This window comes from Hirundo rustica, chromosome 8 (assembly GCF_015227805.2).
Source record: "Hirundo rustica isolate bHirRus1 chromosome 8, bHirRus1.pri.v3, whole genome shotgun sequence".
Lineage (NCBI taxonomy): Eukaryota > Metazoa > Chordata > Aves > Passeriformes > Hirundinidae > Hirundo > Hirundo rustica.
In genome coordinates, this window is record NC_053457.1 from 21,013,802 (window position 1) to 21,031,162 (window position 17,361).

The 17,361-nt window shown below is 36.4% G+C and overlaps 1 long non-coding RNA gene across 3 annotated transcripts in view; it reads left to right on the forward strand.

The window, feature by feature from the left end:
* The first annotated feature begins 237 nt into the window (after window positions 1–237).
* The window catches only part of LOC120755978 (uncharacterized), a 58,996-nt gene continuing 41,872 nt past the window's right edge, over window positions 238–17,361 (forward strand). For 2 of the 3 annotated variants that reach the window (XR_009208086.1, XR_005701967.1), the window contains exons 1-2: window positions 238–301; window positions 7,296–7,464. This is a non-coding gene — a long non-coding RNA (uncharacterized LOC120755978). Of the gene's footprint in view, window positions 302–7,295; window positions 7,465–7,863; window positions 11,123–17,361 lie in introns of those variants that run through there. The other variant, XR_005701968.2, reaches the window with a different exon arrangement.

The window sequence follows — 17,361 nt, forward strand, 5'->3', positions numbered from 1 at the left end:
GTTAGTTTCAGTGAATTCGGTAGGTACTTTCTCATTCTGTTAAAGACAGGCCAGACTTCATTCTTGTACATGTTTATTTCTTTACTAGTGCTGGTTAACCATGAGAAGGAAACTGTTTATGATGAAAAACTCATCTTGCTTTCTCCATAATTACTATTTCCAGCTGTTGCTGGTTCTCTAAATTGGGAGTTGTTACATCTCCTTATAGGATATGCCACGAGTTCCTCCCCTCACCAAGAGGCGTTGAATCAGCAACATCCGTGGGCAGCACAACTTCCTTGCCTTGAAAGCTTCCTAGTAAGTGAGTAACTTTTGAGTGGATGTTGTTGTCACTGTTGTGCAGATAAAAAAAGTTCAGTATAAAGCAACAAATTCTATTAAAAACCAAAACCCACAAAAAACTTCTAAATGGCTCTTCCACAGCTGGAAAGGAAAAATTAATCATTGCTGAAGTAGAGGCAGCAGAGAGAAGCTGTAAACTCAATTATTTTTACTGAAAATTTGACAAACAATCATGTCATATCAGTGCGAACTGACAAAGGTATTATTTTCTGGGCAAAGTTGCATTTGAAAAACAGATTTAAAGTGATTCTGGAGAATCAAATGGAGAAAACCTTTAGGGTAGTACAGGTGTCTGATTTCCTGGCAGTAACCTATACGAGAACTAGTCTGAAAGAAGTTTCACACCTTTAGGAGTACTGTCATATTTTTCTTCTATTTGAAGCTCAATAAATAAAAGTTTTAGTTCTAGAGGTTCTGAAGCATGTTTCTGATCATATGGGAGAGCACGATCATTGCTGGAGAGCTGCATATCACCACTGAATGTCTAGAACAAACAAAAGAAACTAAGAAATGTTCTCTTCTCATGGAAATGATAATTAGCAACCCCCTGAAGAGGGGGGTTGGAATCCTATACAGTTGGAGTCATACTGTAAAGAGGACAGTATTTAGAGGGTTGGATTTGTCCCATGTAAATAGAAAGGAAATTAAATTGTTGTTACAGTGAATAGTTATGATTGCAGAACAATTCTTTTGTAGTTCAAGTTGCATGCAGGAGACAAATTACAAAATAGATGGTGATTTCTTTTTGCAGTTGAGACTGGATACAGATTTTCCCACAGCCTTCTGTTGAAGCATTCAGGTTACACAAAAACAATGATTTGGCAAGCTGACAGCACTTGGCCTTTTTTTGGCAAATGGTTTCAGTTATACAGTTGTTTCCCTTCCTTCTGCAGACAGGTCTGGCTCCCATACTACTGTTTGAAATTTGGTGTGTGAAAAATACTAAGCTTTAGAGCAGAATAGAAACAATGTGATGAGTATTTTGATTTTTGGCATGTAAGTAGACATATTTTGGCAGTGTTTGTAATTGAATTAAAAGAAGAAGGTTCACATAAAGGTTCAGAGAGAAAAAGACGTATAGAAATCCAAAAACCTGGGTGTGCAGCAATTCCTACAGTGAAGATAACTTCAGCAGAAATTAGAATGATAAAAATAGATATATAATTACAGCATTCAACTCTTATGAGTCTAAAAGGTTAAACAAATATGTAAGAACACCTATTTCATTTTGTTTTTAAAAATTTTTCTTCTTGATAAATTAATGAAATTGTTTTCAGCACTTTGTTTCATATTTAGCTCATGAAACTACAACTAGATCAGAAACATGAACCTAAAAGATCTGCTTACTTTTAAAATTTTAAAATATTCTGGTTTGAGTTGGAGAAGGTGATTTTTCTGCACCTATTTAGGTACTATTTTGTTCTTTTTTTTTTTTACAATTATTATTAAGCCACTGTTTCTTTTTTCAAAGAAAAGACTAGATTTAGAGAAGTCTGTGTAGATGTGCGGTCTTGAAGACTGTCCTTTTCTGTATTTTCACAGGTTAATTTCTATTGTATGATTCTTTTTTAAGGAGAATTGTAATGCTAATGAGTAAAACGTTGTAATTCTTCTATAACAAAGAATAATAACTATTTCTTATCATGATAATGTAGAAGTATTAGTCAAATAATACCATTTAAAAAAGAATCATAGTGCTTATTTATAAATGCAGATTGAAAAAAATCAATAAAATTGTTAGGAAAAAGAACAAAGAGGACATAATGACATTCTTTACTGTATTAGATCAATCTGCTTTCAACAAAACTTGTCTTTAAACTCAGTTTATGTTTAGACTTGGAATATTTTAAGCTGGAAATGCATTTTTGTGTATTCTGCTTTTTTTACATGTGCCACTTTATTAGGACCACTGCTTTCTTTTTATTACACAATATTTCTTTGTTGTAGAATATGCTTCACTTTATTCTTAGCAGAATTCATTCTTTTATCTGTATTTTGCTTAACAAAGAGAAGGGAGGACATTTAGGTGTTCAATTTGACTAACCAGTTTACAATTATAATGTTACAATTATAATGAGTACAGCTGGGCAAGTGCAAGGCATTGTGTTCTTATGAAGAGCACATATCTTAGGCAAATCTGGTGGCTTGAAGGTTTGCAAACATCAGTGATTGAAAAGGTGATTTATATTGGTGTAGCAATGACATTTGTATTCGCACGCACAGCACGAGAGGTCGCAGCTATCAGCACCATGGTGTTCTGTGTCGGGCTGGAACAATTCTGCTGAGGCCAGGAGGAAGGGAGGGGACAGGAGCATTGTCTGAGTGTGGAAGTAAATGTTCTACACACCCCACTGAGTGCTTCCAGAAGGGCTGACCCCCTGCAAGCTTCTGGGCAAGGGGTGGCCTAGGAGATGAGGGGAGGCGTGTGGTAACAGCGACAAACTACAGCCATTTGGCTAAAATACTAACTCTTCTGGAAGCTTCCAGCCATAACAGAGCTGTGATTACTTCAGGTGGGTGAGGAGATGAACTTCCCAACTACAGAACTCTGAGTGAATTTAGTTCTCTATAGAAACCCCTCAACAGCTCGCTGACCCAACTCCGATGCGTTTGCCTAAAAGGTTCTTCTAGCTTCAAGCAATTAAAAAATATTTCAGGAAATATTTCTGTAGGTGTTTATACAGAAATTCAACAAAGGTTTCAACAAAGATTTATGGTCTAATGGATCAATTTCTTTAGTCACTTTTCTCTAATCCACTATAAATGTGATATTACAATCAAAATTCTAATTCTATTAGAATTAGTTTGAGCATTAGAACACTGTATTTGGAAGCATTATAAAGTTTGTTTGTCAGATTAAAGGAAATGAGATAGGCAAGTTTGCACAAAGCACTCATTTAAGTAATGGTGTTTGTCAGCTTCTGGAAAGGCTCAAATATGTTGTAAATTTTTTAGTCCAGCTCTCTTTCCTGTTTGGACATTAGGCTGGATTTTACAGAGGCTGGATGAATTAGATAATATGCGCACTGGTACAACTTGCGTGCCCTGTTATTAATAAAAGTACTGTTTTATGGAGGAAGAGAAATTTGTTGTTGTAAAGAGAATATATATTATGGCATACACACTATTATTCCTTTCAAGAGCAGCTAGGAGAGACTTGTTGCAACTTGGAAGTTGTATGACATCATTTAAGCATGCTTGTTTCTGAAGTGCTTGGGCGATAGTAAATATAACGTATTTGTCTGCAACTTTGAATACACAAATACTCAAATTCATAAACCGAAATTTTGTCCTAAAACTAAAAGCACACAAAAATTATCAGCGTGTACTCTCAATATTTGGAAATATTGTGTGGAAAGTAGTTACAAGTAATCTCTTTTGCAGTTAGATGTATGGCTATAAACTGGTTTGTAGCATAGTGAAGTCTATTCGTTTTCTCAACACGTGACAAATTCTATATTCCTGGTTAATATTTAATATTAAAAATCTGTAAATACTTCTACCATTGTCTGAAGTAGATGGGAACATTCCTAAACATCTGTTTTATTAGAGACATTTTGTTTTTCGAAATTTGCAGATATAAAATCTGTATTGTTCATAGTTACTAAAGATTAAGCCTTTTCCCTAGAAATGGCAAATATAATGGCAGGAATCCCTTGTTCACGGACAGATGTGTCTGAGTTTACTCTGTTAGTATTTTTAGTATTCTTCCTGTAATACCAGGGATAGCAGAGTGTTACTGACTTTATTAGTTTCAAAGCAGTGCAGTTTGCCAGGGAACATGCTGAGAAAATCACAGCTTTGATAATGAAAGCTGGAAAGACAAATGTTGCAATTTTCAGTAACACACTTATGGTTTGTATGTGGCTAGAGATTTTCACACATTACAGTTTGTGTAAGTGCTTCACATGTGCCTCTAACACATTTTTGTTAGTGTTCCATATTCTAAGCTTAACATAAGCAGGATAATCCTAAACAGTCATGGCTGTATCTCTACATATAAGAATGTAGCTACACAGAATATTTCATATTCTGCCTATCATTGAATATTCTTTATATAGTATATCATTCTGAACCACAGTATATTAAATTATCTGCAAAATATGATTCATGACTTTTTTCTGTGTAATCCCATGGCTCTTCTAAAAAAGTTAGAACAGTAGGGTTGGCTATGTAAGTGCTAAAATACTTCACAGTCCCCATCAACCTAATATCCAACGGGTTAAAACATATTTGAATTCATAACCATATTTGAGCATTCTAACTGCTGGGGGACCTCTTGCTTTCATGACGTTTCAATTCTAATGGCAGAAATCAGTTGTCATCTAATTTTAGGCTATGCTCAAAATAACGCTGAATGTTAGATTTTTATTTCTGACTTGAAAAGAACAAATAATAAGAGAGAGCTTTGATAGGCAGAATGGAATTCTTACATGTCTCTAGTCCATGATCTCCGCAATTCAGCATGCATTTCTCTCACCTACACATTTTCTTTTTTAATTTGTCTGTGTTTACAGACTGTTATGTAGAAATCAAGCAAGAACATTTCTGACATATACATTAGGCCTTCTGCTACTTTGGTAGCAGCTGCAGTGGTAGGGAGCTGATTATTTGCTTCAAGACTGAGTTATTAGTTGATTGGCCACAACCAGAGTGGCCTAACAAGTATAGTTTCTAGAACACATCTACAGGAGGAAGTTCATTGTACTAAATAGACCTGAAAAAATCTAAAGGCCAGGGAAAAGGGAATATTTGTACCTGGGAAAGAGGCTGAGATAAAAATGGCATGTCAGCCAAAACCCATTCCTTTCTGGCTGATCAAAGGCAGGAAAAAACTTATTTGAAAGTTTCCAACAGTTTGCTCCTGAGGCCAGTCTATGTCTTTGCTACTTGATCACCAGTTACCACTGCTACCACCATCTCCAGCTTGTTCTTGTAACTGAGATAAGCAGTTGATAGTGCAAGTCTGCAATGTATGTAAGTATACTTGACTTCTTATAAATACTTTTAAACACACATTTATAATTTAATAAATTTTATATCTGATTTTTATATATTTAGATGTAAGAGACTTTTTTTTTTTGTTCGTGTACTTGATGACCCCTTTTATCTGTATTATTCACTCAGAGCAGTTACTACAATGAAAGCCACTCTGGATAGAGGAGCTTATGCTTACACAGGGCTTAAATTTAGTTGTGTGCATTAAATAGCCATTCCTTCCCGCCACCGAAACAAGAGTAAAATGGAAATCGGGTTTTGTTGTGATGTTTTTGCTTTGTTTTTTCCCCCTGTAATTACTAATATATTCACTGAAAATGTCAAGTATGATTTATAAACAAACCTTATAAACAAATCTTTCCAAGAGTTTTTCTTGCTATCTCTTTCATATTTTTTTGCATAAAAGCAAACAATTTACACCGGCCACTGAAGAAACATTTGGTTCACCCAAGTTGGATTAGAAACTACTAGTGGCATTGTTTAACAAAAATATTCAGGAACATGAGCAATTGGGAGATTTTATTTTCAAGCTCAAGATATATGAATCAACACCCTTTGTGCACTTTGTCTGAATCTTTTTATGTTGGAGGGCATCTTTTCCCTGTATTAAAGTAGAAACTCTTTATCTCGGTAGTGAGCAAAGTCTGTGCCTCAAATACAAATGAGTAAGTAAACTGACTTCTGAGGAATGCTTCCCTGTGTTCATAGCAAAGGAATACAGTCAGTCAGACGAAGCTTGTGAAAGGAAGTATTCTAAACTCATTTTTTCCTATTCATTTAGAGTGCAGATGGTACAAGCATTTATTCTAAACAGAATGTATTGTTAGAATAGTCTAGACAAGCTATGATCTAGGAACCACAAATGGAAACAATTTGGCGTTGAAAACTTTTTATCTGATTAGAGGTTGAAAATCAACCTGGCAATTTTGTATGATTAGAAAAGTGATGTTCATGTTGATTTCTCATCACATTTCCAAATAGAAACAGATTTCTGCCACATATAACAGACCATTTTTTCATAGATGACTCTGCATCTCAGGTTCAGTCAACAGTTTCAGCTATTCCGCACATGGAGCTGTTCTGTTGTTTTGACACATCAAAATCTTGTATTAGTCACTTTTCCACACCACTGAGTCAATATGAAGACCTTGGTAAAACGAAACCAGAAAATAATAACTCATTCAAGTTATTATTTAATTCTCCATTTTCCCTGGTACTCAATCCCTCTGCTTCTACTTTCCTTGTGCCCATAAATTTGCTGGTCACCAGCATGCAACGATGTCCATTGTGGCCACTGCCTGAACTTGTCTTTCAAATGAATCAAGAATTCATGTCCTCTTGTTACAGCTATGTTCACATTCAAAGCTTGTTGCTCCCATCTTCTCAGTATTTCTCTCCTGATAGAAGGAAGCTGTTTGATTTTGTGTGTGTGTAAATCTATGATGTTCCAGGCTGTGTCTAAACACTGTTTTCTTCTTGGGGTCATTTTATCAGCAAACTTGTCATAATGCCGTGGAAGCCGGGAGGACTCATTCAATAATTTAGTGCAATACAGCACAAAACCACATTTCATTTTATCCACTTACTCTTATTTTAAACCTCATAATTTGAACTAATTGATTTCTGTGTTTTGAAAACTAAATTGTTCTATACCAATGGTTGAAAAAAACATTAATTGCAGGAATACTGTTGGATCTGAATTCCACATGCCATGAAGAATGAGGCTGCCATTTGAACATTTGTCTGTTAACTCTGGTCATTCAAAATGCATTTGATTTCCTAAATGCTGACAAAGGATTGTAGACAATATACAATAATGGGAAAAATTTATCACTAAAATTAAGCTGTAAAGCACTGGGCTGATTTTTAGATAGCACTGACAGTCTTTGGGAAATTATGATCACAACATGAATAGTCATTCACATTTTTAATACAGCTCCTTTGTCTAATCATAGTTCATCAAAGACAACAAAGAAGGTGAAGGGACTGAAGCAAGTGAAGAAGCTGGGGGTGTTTAATCTGACAAAAAAAGGAAGCACAAGGAAGATCTTATTGCCCTCTACAACCATCCGAAAGGAGGTTGTAACGAGGTGGGAATCAATCTCTTTCTCCAAAAAGCCAGAGGTAAGACAAGAGGAAATAACTTCAGGTTGTGCCAGGGGAAATTTAGATTGGATGTTATAAAAGATTTCTTCACCAAAAGGATTGTAAGACATTTGAACAGTGTGCCCAGGGAAGTGGTTGTGTCACCATCCCTGAAGAGGATTATATTTAAAATACAGAGGTCCCAATTTATCATTCACAGAATGTGTAGGTTGGAAGAGACCTTCAAGATCATCAAGTCCAACCCATGCCCTAGCACCTCAATTAGATCATGGCACTGAGTGCCACATCCAGTCTTTTTTAAAATATTTCCAGGAATGGTGACTCCACCACCTCCCCAGGCAGACCATTTCAGTACTTTATCACTCTTTCTGTGAAAAACATTTTCCTAATATCCAACCTGTATTTCCCTTGATGCAGCCTGAGACTCTGTCCTCTCGTTCTGTCAGTTGCTGCCTGGAGAAAGAGACCAACCCCCAGCTGTTTACAACCACCCTTCAGGAATGTAGATGTAGCACTTAGAGCAATAGTTCATTGTTGGATGTTGGACTTGGCAGTGCTGGATTGACTGCTGGATTCATGATTAGAGGCTTTTTCCAACCTAAATGAGTCTGTGCTTCTATGATTCTACATATTCGGAGCTAGATGGCACAATTTTGGATCCTTACAACCATCTCTCTCAGAACTAGTAACATGAAGAGGCCAACAGGCCTCTTTTTGATGCAGAAAAGTCATTGTATCTTTTCCATCAAACTATAATAGAATGCTGATCTCTTGCCTTCTGCCATTGAGAAGTATCAGATTTAGAATGTTTCAAAATATTATTTTTCTTTGTGAGAAAGATAAATTGGAAAGGAGGTGACCAGTTTATTTCTTCCACAATTATAAATCTTAAGTCTGTAAAGGTATGTTGTCCAGTTTTGAGTTCTTGTACTGTGACCATTTTTTCTGGTAGTGCCAATAAAGGGCTGTGTGATTGATAAAGAGCCGTGAGGGCTAAAGCACAAGACCTAAGAAATAAGAACAACGGTTTGAATGGTATTTTAACACTACAGTGATCTTGCCTAGTTAAAAATATTGCCAGCAGAATTATTTAAGGATGAAAAGAATCCACTGCTCACACTTTGATCAAAGGAATGGAAAGCTGAGTGTAATCTGTTGATCCAGAATAGAGGAATCATTCAATAATAACCCTTTGTTTGTGGCAAATATGGTAAGTTGTTTGAGTTTGCTAAGAAATAGTTTCTAAATTCTTTAAACGCTGCAAACTGGAGCAAATAATCTTAAGGCCCCCCCCCTTGTACTTGAAGTGTGTTCTTAGCTTGTATTACCTGTCTGTGTAGCCACTTAGAAAACGTTGTTAGAATGTTTTCAGTATGAGAGTGAAAGAAAACATTTCTCTGTTTCATATGTTTGCTAATCCTTATGCAAGGGTAGATGGAAAACAACTTGTAGACTACTACTATGCCTTTCAACATTTTCTTAGAATTTTGTACATATTTGTTATTATTTCCGTTCTTTCCATTTTGTATATTTACTTCCTAACACTATATTTCTTCTTTCCACCTATCCTTTCTTGAAAGCAAGTTCTCTTTTGCATAAGAATGGGAATGTCTATATGGGGATGACTGTCAGGCTGTTAGGCTGGGATTTTATTATTCATTCTTTATTCTGTTCTGCCCACTGCTTTTAAAAACTCTTTGAATGGTGACTAAGAAAAGGAACAACTTGTCAGTATCTTTAAGTTAGACATGTGGAACTCTGCCTTTTTATTGAAAAAAAACCCCAAACCAAACAAAACCCAAAGAGATGGGGTGTGTGTACAAAATGAAAATGGCTAAAAATCATTCCTAAGTTCAAATTCACAAGATTATTTTAATAGGAAAAAAATCAGTCTCTTTTTTCTTGAATTTTGTAATGTCTTGGAAATAATTACACAGCCTTAGGCTGCCTGTGTTGAATTGAGACTGAAGTGAAAACCATGTATTCTTTTTCCATCTTCTGAAAAATGATAATTTTACCATTGTTAGAATCAATCTGCTTTCAAAGATATAATGACATGTTTTCGCCTTATCTATCCTTAAAACATTAAATCTTTTATATGAATTGGTTGACAATTTTTGAAGGATAACCTTTTCAACATCATAAAATAAATGGAAGTGGTGAAGGATTTAGATTCAAAATGCTTCACCAGTGCACTAATAATTTGATGAGCACTGCTATCATTTTTCTAAAATGGCATTAGATTAAATCTTATTCATCCAGCAAATTCTTTTGAAGAGTCTCACCTTTAGAAGCTGATGACACAAACCAGCTTGAAAATGTGATTGTGGTATTTGAAATGCCCCGTCCCTAGAGTAATTTTATTTATGATTTATGAAGAATATTTTGTGTGTTTCTTTACAAGTTTTGTTACCTTAGCATCAATATTTTAAAGCTAAAGTTACAAGGACATACATAGTTACTGCTCCATAGTAAGATCTTGTTTCTGGTAACTTTACACATTTTTCTCCAGGCATTCATGTCAGCAGCACACAACCATGATGTGAAAGGAAATTGCTTCCAACGCCTCTAAAATTGCTTGCTTGGCTTGAATTAATCTTAATCGAATTTCTGTCTGAGATGTTTAAAAGCTTACAGAATCTCATCCTTTGAGCACAGCTTTGCTAATTTGATTCTGCATTCCAAAGTGACAAGAAATTTTGAGACCTGCAGGGCTGCTGTTGCAGATAATGTTTCTATGCAGGTGGCATGAACCACACTGTTCATTAATGTGACATACCTTTATAATGAATGTCCTCAAATAATAATAGGGGAAACAATGAACTTGAATCCCTATTTAACTGTGTTGTTCCCCTGTCTAAAATACCAAATGTACATTCAGCCTTAAGAAAGAAAATCGAAGAAAAATGTTGTGTATTATTTTTCAGATACTTAAATTGGAAAGAAAGACAAATTATTAACCTTAAAAATGTGATTATTTTCTAAATCCAAACCCTCAAATATTACCGCAGTAGAGAAAAAACAGAAGGGCAAAGATGTAGCCAAAATTTCCTAAAGATCACCTGCTGACATCATTAGAGTCAGTCTACAGTAGAGTAATTCTAGAGTTTCTAGTCCTCCTGGCCACAATGTGACTGCTACCTTTAAACTTATTTGTAAATGAGAAGGATGAGTCAAATGATCACATTGAAGTACAATGGTCACTTCAATTTTATGGATTGCTCTGAATGCCAGAGTGGGTGGATGACTCCAAGACCAGAGTACAAAATAAATCTTCTCTTGGAGTCCCTGCTTCATTTCAGGTTGCCTTTTGCTCAGTGTAGTGGGGGTTCCAGGCTGGTCTAGTCTCTTCTCTGAAGGAAATAGAGTACCATTTTTTGAGCTGTTATCTTGTGATGCCTGTAGTAGCACTTTTGGTCTAAGTGATTGACTCAGGAACAGGAGCTGTGCAAAATTCTGAGCTGTGAACCAGCTGAGGCTATGTGGTTCTTCGTCTGCTTGTGCTCCTCAAGCACCAGCCACTGCTGCCTCCGTGCAGGCAATGACAGCAGGCAGCGAGCATCACCCGGGGGACTGGCAGGACACTTCCATTCCAGCTGCTATGAGATAAGCCATCCATGTTCTTCCAGTAGCTGCATTTCACTGCACTTTTCTCTGCATGGTCTCAGCCTTCTGCTTTTGTTATTCATTCTGCAGCTCCTGTAGCAGGGAGTGGGGAATGGAAGGAGTGAATTTTGTTACTTCTTTCTCCTCTGTGCGGGTAATTAGGAGCTGTGATATGTGAGAACTGCTTCCAAGTTATTTTGAAATACATAAATAAGCATTTGCAGCATTAAAAATTCAATTCTTATTGGCTGTAATTATAAATAGAGGAAAAATGCTTCTTTAAAACTTACTAATCTCTTCAAAGTTGTAATCTCTATAAGTTTTGAGAGCACCCACTATAAACACATTTCAACAGTGATGGTGTAAGCATGAGTATCTGGAGATCTGTGCACAACAAACCTGTATTCAGGGCAGGAAATACATCTCCTACACTGCACAGTGCAGAGCTCCCCAAGGTACAGATGAGTGAGCTGGGTCCAGAGCTGGAAGGGACATTACCACGTAAGGTACCCTCAGAGAGACTAATTATCCCAGGTACAGCAGGATGATGCTATGACTGTTCCAATTTCACAACACAGGATCTCTGCACAATACCACTTTGTGTGACATAATGCAGAAGGTATCGTGAATATATACATTTAGTATTCCCAAAATAGTTAACTGCAAAATACACATACTCTGGGTGAAATTCTGGTTTGGTAAAGGAGACGGCAAAAATAAAAGTCAGCAAAGACAAGAGTCCATGTCTTTGATCTCAACTGATTTTTTTTTTTTTTTTTTTTTTTTTTTGGTCAGATGATTTAGCAGTAAAATGCTGGTAAGTTTCTTCACTACTCTTATCCTGTAAGTTTCCATTTTCCTGTGCATTGATGCTGAATCATAGACTCAGAATCATAGAACTGTTTAGGCTGGAAAACATCGTTAGTATTATCATGTCCAACCACTTTTGCAGATTAATAAAATAAGAGATATTAAATCAATAATTAATAAATTATAATTAAATATATATTTAATAAAATAAGTTATAGTAAAAACGCATTTGGATTGAATGCTGCTGAAAGGTTCAGCCCAATTATTGGAATTGTACTGCTTTGTGTACAAGTTTATAAAGTAAGAGGCCCACATAAATACAAATTTACATCCATGGTACTCAAGAATGTGAGAAAAAACAGCCTGAGTTGTTATGAACTGTTATTAAGTCAGACTTTAATTTGCCAAAATTGTAGAAAATTGTCTGCACCTTGCTAAACTTTTTCACAAATATTTGCAGGGACACTGTGCGGGGTTGATAGCTCATTTTCCAAACAAATACCGTGTTAACCCAGCAGCACTAACTCACTTGTCTTTGAGTTGCCTCTGTTGCTTGCTATGATGCAGTGGCTGGTTGGGCCATGATGAAGTTTTGCTTCCTGCTGTTATGAATGAGGGCTCTGAAGCTCCTTGTGTCCCTTTTGAAGACTCAATTTTTATTATTTTTTTAAAGATGTCTGGATTTTGTAGTCGTACTTATCTCTGAGTGCTCTGTTCAGTTGTGTCTCAACCGTTTCATAAATCTGGACTTTCTTTCAATTCTCCAAAATTCAGAAGAAAAGCTACTGCCAGTTTGTTTTATACAATGGTTTCATCCATGCCGTGCATCTCCACCAGTGGTCTTTATTTTTATTTTTATTTTTCTGTCTTCTAGTAATATTTACTATATATTACTTCCAGAAATAAACTGTTCACCCGATGACTAATACATCTAATGGTCCAAGAGTACTTCCAAGAGTTGTACAGTACATTTCTACTGATCACTGACCTGCTGAATTTGGCCTACAACTTACGGTAATAAATGTTGTCCTGCATTTGCTGCAGAATTATATGCAGGCCAGTTGTCCACCACGTTTTCCACATTTCCCAGGGCTATAGTCAACTCATTTATTTTCCTACTGTCTGTGCTAGTGGTAAAAGGAGCAGGCTCATGCTTGCTTTTCACTTTACAGTTCTTTTCTCCTCTTACTTGTGCTTTCACTACCTCTATCAAAAATAGTAGGGAAGAAAACATAAAAAGCATCTGATCAGTGCTGGCTAGAATTTTTCAGATATAAATGGTGCTGATCTGCATGCACTGAGATAAATATCAAATGGAAGCAGTCCACACCTTCTCTCAGAAGCTGCACTACTGGAAAGTTTCCAGAAATCAAATTGTCCCTCCTGGGAGACAGTACAACAACGGTGTGCTCCCAATATTAGTCATGAGATGGTCTTTAAAATGCAGTCTATCATTTAGATATAGATTCCACAAATTACGCAGTTCAGAGTAAGGTATTTGTTGTAGGAAGTTGCAGAAATATTCAAAAGATGTTTTTCAGTCAGGAGATTTTTTCACACTGTCAGCCCCTGGGGGGTATTTTCACATTTGATGATAGTAGTAATGAAATCTAAATCTGCTGTAACTTAAAATTATTCAAAAACTTGGGTTGTGACATATACTGAAGGTCACCTAGACCCATCCCAGAACAAAGCAGGGCTAAACTACAAGTCAGGTTACATTGCACTTATCTGCTTGAGTTTAGAACACCTCCAGGAACTGAGAATTCTACGAGTTTTCTTGGAAATTTTACAGTGCTTAAAGATAGCTAGCTAGTTGTCTAGCTAGCTGAATATTGCTTCCTGTCCTTTCACTGTGCATCTCTGAGGGGAACTTGTTTCCCTCCAACTTCCACCTCTCCTTAACATATTGGAAGGCAACAATTGTATTCTCATTTAGCCTTTTCATCTTCAGACTGTAAAACCTCAGTTCTCCAAAGCTCTCCTCATGAGCCCTTTTTGACTCTTTCTGTGTGTTCACTCATATCAAGAGGAGTCAGAAAAATGAAACAGAGTCAGTCTGTATTTCCTTGATCTAGTATGAGAGTTATGCAACTCTGCTGTATTGGGTTTTTTTTTCTGATTCTGTGTATGTGAGGTAGAAAGCTCTAAATTGACTCATGACCTACCTGGGGATAAACTCTAGTCTTCTGGCTACTGACTGAAGTTTTCTGACAGATGAGCTATGAGTCTAGGTTTTAATGCCAATTTTAATGCCAGGTTACCTGTCTGGTGGATTTCTTTTTATTTTATTTTTCACCAGGGATTTGTTATTAAAATTGAGTAACTAGGATGTAATTTTTGCTATTGGATATCTGGGCTGAAGAGTCTCAGAACTGCAAAGTGATGAACCTCTTATGTTCTACCCTGCTAGCTGTGGGGTAGCCAAAGTACTCTGTGTTTCTGCCTTTAGGAGAGAAAGGGGCATAATTTGTTGAAAAGAAAAGGACAGTAACTGTGGGACTTTCTCGTAGCTGCTCTTCAAACTGTAGGCAGGTTCTTTTACTCTTGCTGACTTAGTCTTATTTTTCACGGTTCTCCAGTTCTGTCCTGAGGAAGGTTCTGAATGATTCCCTGTCTGTAATCCAAACATGATTACGATTGCTGTGCATCACTGGTCTTCATAGGGTATAAAAATTATGTAGTACCTAGGTACCATCATGTTAGCCACAGTATGCTCCCTTAAGGTTTTTCTCTCACTGTTTGTCTGAGTGTTTTTCCACATTTTCATGCATTTTGGTTGGTATTAACTGCTTGATGGGATACCTCACCTGTATCAGATTTTAATTTCAGATAAGTGATGTATGTGAACTCTTTTCTTCATTATGTTGGCTTTTGTGTATTATAGTACTTTCACTATGCAATGGCTTCTACTTTAAAGGATTCACTATTTACAGGTGTATTCTTACACGCAGGCTTCCACTTTTACCCTTGCACTCAACAAAAGTACTTGGCCAATTTAATTTCAGTTTTGAACTTTGTGTTTGTACTTGTTTAAATTTGATTATTTTCACTCTCTCACTATCCAGTATATATAAATGTATATAGCACAGAGTGTGTAGAAGGAGAACAAAACCCTAAAAGTGAATATTTCTACAATTTATAAGGCATGAGTTTAGAGGAAAAAGGCGGTCTGCTGCCTTATTCCTCCCTGTATGCATGTGTAAATATGTATACACAGACACACAATGTCTTATTCTTACACAGAGTGTCTTTGCCAAGACTGTCCTTGAGTGAGGTGAGATGAATTGACACAGGCATCATCATAGACATCATATGCCAGTGTTACTAAGAAAATTCATTTAGTGTTAAAAGCTGTTTTACTTTAAAGTCTACAGCCATCTGATACTAATTTTTCATTATTAGACATACTTGGCATTGTCTCTTTTAGTTAAAGTACCAGCTTAGCTGTTTAAAACACTTTTTAGTCTTTTCATAGACTTTCTTTTCGTGTACTCAGCAAGTGCCCTATATTCATTGCTATTTTGTAAGAACGATGGGTACTTTAAAATCAGATTCTACTTTGTGTTAACTCAGATGACCTTGCCCTGTCTCCCTCATTTACCCTCAGATTCTTGTGTATGCTCTGTAGCTTGCTCACCAGGAAATTTTCTGTTGGACCATTGCTTTATTTCTTATATACGTAATTTCTTTCAATCTGTTTCCTTGATCCTTGAAATTCAGAAGATCACGATCATGAAAAGTCATAGATTGTGAATACTGAGGGGAAAATAGATTTCATTGAAATTTATGCTTCTGTAATGTTAATCTTAAAGGATTCCAGCTTAATAATCTCTAAAATATATGTTAATCACTCACCAGAAGAATGCATGAAGAGAATCAGTTTAATGTAGATTTTGATCCTTTTGAAGTAAGACAAATAGTGATATACATAACAAGTTTTTGGTTGGAATTTCAGTTCACTTGCTCTAAGAAGAAACAAAACTGCTTTAAGAACACTTGGAAAAAATAGCTTAGGGAGAATTATTAGAAATATAAGGGGAAACCTACTGTGCATACTGAGAGATCAGAATAAATATTTAACTTTAAAAATATGTTATTTCTGACAGCACCAAAGATCCTTTGTGAATGACAGTCATTATTGAGGATGGATTCTGAGTCATGCTCGGATCGCCTTCCTGCAGATTTCATGAGTCACATACTTAACGCTTCTTCACCAGAGGCAAAGATAGGCATCCCAGGAGTAACTCATCCCACCTACTTTTCAGGTGCAATGCATTTAGAGGTTCCTGTCTTACTCTGAGTGTGAAGGGAGTCAGTGGTTCACTTCAGCTGGGTGCCTTCCTTCCGCGCAGCTCACTGCAAACTCGTCACTGGCCCACAGCTAAGGAGAACTGCACACCTACCTCTGCAGAGCCTTAAAGCTGAGAAAATGCAATTGCCAGCCCAGTGTTAATGGGAAAACTGCTAGTGGAATTTGGGTGAAATCTTTTACATTTGAGGGATCTTTCTCCTTTAGTTCCTGGTTGCAAATTTGCTCTTTTCAGGTTATGACCAAAAGTACTGTTGCCATAGCAGCAAGTTTCTGCTTTTGAAGAAAACAAAGGGCAGTGTAACATATACAAAATAAGCATAAACATTTTGGTGGAAAGAGGGTAAAAGAAAAGTAAAGTCCTTATAGAAATAACATTTATAGATAAAATTACATTTATAGATGAAATTACATTGTGTCATTTATTTTTTCCAAATGCAATCATAATAGAGAGTGTGTTTTCTACCAGGGAGAGGAGCAAGGACTACACAGAAAAGCCTTGATTTCTTGTACAGGAGATAGGGTATGACACACAGCCGCATTTATAATTCCTGAATAAGGTTTAGCAGAGGTTAGAAGTGGAGTAAGTGTTAAAATTCAACTACTTGCTACCTATGCCGTGGCTATCTGGTGTTAATATGGCTGCTCACCTCTACTACGTTGTCATTTTCATACCGTCTGTCTCTTGCACTAGATGACAGATGGAGAGCCTTAAGTGGCTGAGCACTTGACAAGTATTAGGGAAAGGATATGGTGAAATGGAAGATCTATTCTTGATCTAGAAGAAGAAATCTATTTTAAAACACCTGAGTTTTATGGGAAAGATGAGTTTTTGAGAAAGGACGGTTCCAGTGAAGGTGAAAGGTTGGAAATGGAGGATGGAATGTGTTCTGGGAAGAGAGGAGCCAGATTGTCATAGTAAACCCTTGGAATCTGATAATACTTGAAATTCAAGTTACAGTTAGGCAGTCACTACACCTATTACTTCATACCAGTGTTAGACTGCTAAGACTTTATTTTATGATTATTTACTACTTTCCATGCATTGCTTTGATCCTCAGTCTTGTAAAATTGCACTATCCAAGAACAACCCTAAAATAAATCCTTAGAACAACTTACATTCTGTCCTCAAAATTCATAAGCCACTCAAAACCTTTTGTTCTTTGGCAGTGGTTACTGTTACATCA